A 6,551-nucleotide genomic window follows, 5' to 3' on the forward strand; every position below is an offset into this window, starting at 1 on the left:
TGACATCATCGCCACACGCAGCACCCCGGCTGCAACCTTGGGTTGCGACCCCTGACCTATCGCCAGACGATATGTCCAACAGGGTCAGGGGTTGTTTCTGCAGCCGTGGCGACACCACTTAAAGGGCAGGTGTCGGGCGGCAACTTTTTATTTTGGCCGACAGCCAGCACCTGCCCCCTTCCCCTTTCTTCTTCGGGGTGTTGGCCGCGATCGCACAGCCCGGCGCTCCTCTTGATCTGACACCCCACTCCCTCGTGGTCCAGCAGGGCCCCGGTGTGCGCAGTGCTAGGCCCCTCCCCTTTAATCAGGGAGCGAGGTCTGCTATGACACGGTGCTATGTGCCGACGGGTGTGGTGCTGTTACACGAAGCGGCATGAAATTCACTGGTAGCGCCTCAAGAGGGAGGGGAGCGCTTCCAGTAGCACCCTGCCTCCTGCCTGGGGCACTACCACTGAATTTAATGCGCAGGGGCGCTAACTTTTTTGGGGCGCTAAAATTAGCCCCGGCGCCACCAAATTTCTCCCTAAGAGTCTAAATGGGCTGGAGGAGCAGAGGGATCCAGGGATACAGATACACAAATCACTAAAAGTAGCAACACAGGTTAATAAGGCCATTAAAAAAAAAGCACTGGGGTACATTCCTAAAGGAGCCTTCTGTTCCGTGCCTAGGAGCTCTGAACCATGGCAGAAAGCGGCTGGGACACGTTTCTCACACGCCTCGAGATTAACCCGCACGGCAACTTTGCTGTCAGTGAAGAGAGACAAGAAAGACCAAAGTGCCGTTTGCCTCTCTGTGTGGCCCTGAAGGACTGTGTCCAGGCTGGAGTTCTGTTCCCGCCGTACGATCCTCCCCCAGATTGCCCTTTCTGAGCTCCAGCCAGGTGATGCTAAACACTTAGGTGGGAAAGAAGAAAATCTACAATAATGTGTTTAAAACAAAGCTCGTTTATTTGACATCTATCCAGAATATTAAACTCCAGCCCAGTTATAGGGGTTATTAACATCAGCAGAAACAAACCCCAACTGTCAGAATGAACATGGTTCAGTCCTGAATGTGATTAACAGCAGCAATAACAGCAGAATCCAACCCCTGCAGTCACTTGTGAAATCGCTGGTGATTCAGCAGGTGGGATGAATTAATGAATCCCTTCCCACACTCAGAGCAGGTGAACAGCCTCTCCAGAGTGTGAACTCGCTGGTGATTCAGCAGGTGGGATGAATTAGTGAATCCCTTCCCACACTCAGAGCAGGTGAACGGCCTCTCCCCAGTGTGAACTCGCTGGTGATTCAGCAGGTTGGATGAATTAATGAATCCCTTCCCACACTCAGAGCAGGTGAACGGCCTCTCCCCAGTGTGAACTCGCTGGTGTGTCAGCAGGTGGGATGAATTAGTGAATCCCTTCCCACACTCAGAGCAGGTGAACAGCCTCTCCCGAGTGTGAACTCGCTGGTGATTCAGCAGGTGGGATGAATTAATGAATCCCTTCCCACACTCAGAGCAGGTGAACGGCCTCTCCCCAGTGTGAACTCGCTGGTGATTCAGCAGGTTGGATGAATTAATGAATCCCTTCCCACACTCAGAGCAGGTGAACGGCCTCTCCCCAGTGTGAACTCGCTGGTGTCTCAGCAGGTGGGATGAATTAGTGAATCCCTTCCCACACTCAGAGCAGGTGAACGGCCTCTCCCCACTGTGAACTCGCTGGTGTATCAGCAGATTGGATGAATTAGTGAATCTCTTCCCACACTCAGAGCAGGTGAACGGTCTCGCTCCAGTGTGAACTCGCTGGTGTCTCAGCAGGTTGGATGAATTAGTGAATCCCTTCCCACACTCAGAGCAGGTGAACGGTCTCTCCCCGGTGTGAACACGCTGGTGTATCTGAAGTTCAGATGACTGAGTGAATCCCTTCCCACACTCAGAGCAGGTGAATGGCCACTCCCCGGTGTGAACTCGCTGGTGTGTCAGTAGGTGGGATGTCTGAGTGAATCCCTTCCCACACTCAGAGCAGGTGAATGGCCTCTCCCCAGTGTGAACTCGCTGGTGTCTCAGTAGGTGGGATGACTGAGTGAATCCCTTCCCACACTCAGAGCAGGTGAACGGTCTCGCTCCAGTGTGAACTCGCTGGTGTCTCAGCAGGTTGGATGAATTAGTGAATCCCTTCCCACACTCAGAGCAGGTGAACGGTCTCTCCCTGGTGTGAACACGCTGGTGTATCTGAAGTTCAGATGACTGAGTGAATCCCTTCCCACACTCAGAGCAGGTGAATGGCCACTCCCCGGTGTGAACTCGCTGGTGTGTCAGTAGGTGGGATGTCTGAGTGAATCCCTTCCCACACACAGAGCAGGTGAATGGCCACTCCCCGGTGTGAACTCGCTGGTGTCTCAGTAGGTGGGATGACTGAGTGAATCCCTTCCCACACTCAGAGCAGGTGAACGGCCTCTCCCCGGTGTGACTGTGCTTGTGTCTCGATAGGCCAGAGGATCGGCTGAAGCCTCGTCCACACACAGAACATGTGTACGGTTTCTCCCCGCTGTGAACGGTGCTTTTTGCTTCCATGTTCAGAGGCCGATGATATTCAGATCCGATGAGTCGAGTGACTCTGTCAGATCTTGAAGTGATGTTTGGTTTGAGCTTACCGTCTGTAAATCCTCCCCTTCCAGTGTCTGTAAAATTAATTTAAAAGAGGGAGATTGAGAGACAACCCACAAGAAAACAAAGGCAGGTTGTGAAATTGAGCTCAGTGAATCTGGTCAATTGTGGGGCCGGCACTAGAAAAAAGTGACCACGAAAGCTGCTGGATTGTCATAAAAACCCAACTGGTTCACTGATGTCCTTCAGGGAAGGGAATCCACCACCTGGTCTGGGCCTACACAAGACTCTGGCCTCTATGGGAGGAGAGAGAGAGAGAGAGAGGGAGAGGTGGGAGGGGGAGGGGGTGAAGGAAAGGAACTTTATACATCTGCAACTCGACCAGAACTTTGATAGAACCTCCAAAACCCGCAACCTCCACCACCTAGAAGGACAAGGGCAGCTGTTGTATGGGAGCACCATCACATCCAAGTTCCCCGCCAAGTCACACATCATCCTGACTCAGATATATTCATCGTTGCTGGGTCATAATCCTGGAACTCCTTACCGAACAACATTGTGGGAATACCTTTACCACACGGACTGCAGTAGTTCAAGAAGGTGACTCACCACCCCCTTCTCAACGGGAAACTGGGGATTGGCAATATTTGGTGCTCGTGAGCTACGCCCACATCCCAAGAATGAATTAAAACAAATCTGTAGATGTAAACTGGATTAGAAGCCTGTACAGAAATACTTGTTCCTAAAACAATACTCTTTTACATTGTACGGATAGTGTCTGTTTAACAACCTAATCTCCCCCAGAATCCACCTCCCTTGACAGTCTCACATTGGAAATTGTTGGGTCCTCCTGGGCTCAGAAGTACTGGGGGTTAAACCCAGCAGCTTCTCCTCCATCTCCACTCCAGCTCAAACTGAAACATAGAAACATACAAACACAGAAGATAGGAGCAGGAGTAGGCCATTCGGCCCCTTGAGCCTGCTCCGCCATTCAATGAGATCATGGCTGATCATCCAAATTCAGTACCCTGTTCCCGCCTTCTCCCCATATCCCTTGATCCCTTTAGCCTTAAGAAATATATCCAACTCCTTCTTGAATATATTTAATGAATTGGCCTCTACTGCCTTCTGTGGTAGAGAATTCCACAGGTTCACCACTCTCTGGGTGAAGAAATTCCTCCTCATCTCTGTCCTAAATGGCTTACCCCTTATCCTTAGACTGTGACCCCTGGTTCTGGACACCCCGACCATCGGGAACATCCTTCCCACATCTAGTCTGTCTAGTCCTGTTAGAATTTTATAAGTTTCAATGAGCTCCCCCTCATTCTTCTAAACTCCAGCGAGTATAAGCCCAATCGACCCAATCTCTCCTCATACGTCATTCCTGCCATCCCAGGTATCAGTCTGGTGAATCTTCGCTGCACTCCTTCCATGGCAAGAACATCTTTCCTCAGATAAGGCGACCAAAACTGCACACAATACTCATGATGTGGTCTCACCAAGGCCCTGTACAACTGCAACAAGACATCCTTGTTCCTGTACTCAAACCCTCTCACTGTGAAGGCCAAAATACCATTTGCCTTCTTAACCGCCTGCTGCACCTGCATGCTTACCTTCAGTGACTGGTGCACAAGGACACCCAGGTCTCGTTGCACTTCCCCTTCTCCCAATCTATTGCCATTCAGATAATAATCTGCCTTCCTGTTTTTGACACCAAAGTGGATGACCTCGCATTTATCCACGTCATATTGCATCTGCCATGCTTCTGCCCAATCACCCAACTTGTCCCAATCATACTGGAGTTTCTCGGCATCCTCCTCACAAAACACACACGCCCACCCAGCTTTGTGTCGTCTGCAAACTTGGAGATATTACATCTAGTTCCCTCGTCTAGATCATTTATATTGTGAATAGCTGGGGTCCAAGGACCGATGCCTGCGGTACCCCACTAGTCACTGCCTGCCACTGATTTTAAGGTGATGTCCCCTTGTCCTCGACTCCCCTACCGGCAGAAAAAGTTTCTCTCTATCTACTCTACCAATTCCTTTCAAAATCCTAAAATCCTCAATCACTCCTTAACCTTCTAGATTCCAGGGAATACAAGCCTAGTTTATGTAATCTCTCCCTCATAATCTAACCCTTGGAGCCCGGGTAACATTCTGGTGAATCTGTGCTGCACTCCTTCCAAGGCCAGTATATCCTTTCTGAGGTGCGGTGCCCAGAACTGTACACAGTGCTCCAGGGAGTTCCTAGGAGTTAATGTGCGTAGGTCCCTGAAGGTGGCAGGACATATTGAGAGAGTGGTTAACAAAGCATATGGGATCTTGGGCTCCATAAATAGAGGTACAGGAAACTGTTTTTTATCCGGCACGGACGGGACCGACGTGGTGCCAGTTCATCAAAAATTCCGGATAACCGAACTGCGATAAATACCTGCGGTACCCCACTAGACACTGCCTGCCACTCGGAAAAAGAGCCGGTTATTCCAACTCTTTGCTTCCTGTCTGCCAACCAGTTCTCTATCCAAGTCAATACCTTGCCCCCAATCCCATGTGCCTTAACTTTACACGCTGTTCTCTTATGTGGGACCTTATCGAAAGCCTTCTGAAAGTCCAAATACACCACATCCACTGGTTCTCCCTTATCTATTCTACCAGTTACATCCTCAAAAAATTCCAGTAGATTAGTCAAGCATGATTTACCTTTTGTAAATCCATGTTGACTTTGTCCGATCCTGTCACTGTTTTCCAAGTGCTCTGCTATTACATCCTTTATAATGGACTCTAGCATTTCCCCCACTACCGATGTCAGGCTTACCGGTCTATAATTCCCTATTTTCTCTTTACCACCTTTTTTGAACAGTGGGGTAACATTAGCTACCCTCCAATCCATGGGTACTGTTCCAGAGTCTATCGAATTTTGGAAGATGATCAGCAATGCATCTACTATTTCTAGGGCCACTTCCTTAAGTACCCTAGGATGTAGATTATCAGGCCCTGGGGATTTATCGGCCTTCAATCCCATCAATTTCCCCAACACCATTTCCTACAAATACTGATTTCATTCAGTTCCTCCCTCTCATCAGACCCTATGTTCACCAGCATCTTTGGGAGGTTATTTGTGTCCTCCTTTGTGAAGACAGAACCAAAGAATGTATTTAAGTCCAGGACCAGTGCAAGATAGATTAAGGCAATACTTAATACAACTAAATCAGGAGGTACAAGCACTAAATAAAGAAGTAAGGAACCAACAACAGATTAAAGATCTAGAAAGGCAGAATGCTGGACTTAAACCAGACGAGTTGTCCAGAATAGGTCAACAAGTAATGACGCAAGTTATCGGAAGAAAGGGAATGGGGCCCGTTGGATGGGGCCATGTACTGTATTAATGACAAGTGATATGTGTGTTTGTCTACAGGAACCGATGGGTATGCGATGGAAGCAATGGACCTAGGTGAAACCATTTAACACTAAAGACCCCTATTCTACCTTCTCCTCTAGGGGAAAGAGCTCGGAAGACGACCAGACCTCTGTTTAAATTACAGATAAACATGGATCCAGTCGACCCTTTACATCAGAGGGTCCGTCTCGGGGAGAAGAAGCTCTCCCGGTTTACCCTTACACCTGAGAACTCATTTTTAATGTGGAAGCAAGTCATCCTCAGTTCCGAGGGACTTCCTAAGAAGAAAGTAGAAGAGATAATTGGAGTAATACTTCTTTACTCCTGTACTCAAATCCTCTTGTAATGAAGTCCAGCATAACATTTGCCTTCTTAACTGCCTTTCACAAACACCGGACGTCCCAAAGCGCTTTACAGCCAATGAAGTACTTTTGAAGTGTATTCCCTGTTGTAATGTGGGAAACGCGGCAGCCAATTTGCGCACAGCAATCTCCCACAAACAGCAATGTGATAATGACCAGATAATCTGTTTTTTCGTCATGTTGATTGAGGGATAAATATTGGGC

The sequence above is a fragment of the Somniosus microcephalus genome, unplaced genomic scaffold (assembly GCF_052327205.1).
Source record: "Somniosus microcephalus isolate GS21.2 unplaced genomic scaffold, FLI_Smic_1.0 scaffold503, whole genome shotgun sequence".
In the NCBI taxonomy this organism is placed as follows: domain Eukaryota; kingdom Metazoa; phylum Chordata; class Chondrichthyes; order Squaliformes; family Somniosidae; genus Somniosus; species Somniosus microcephalus.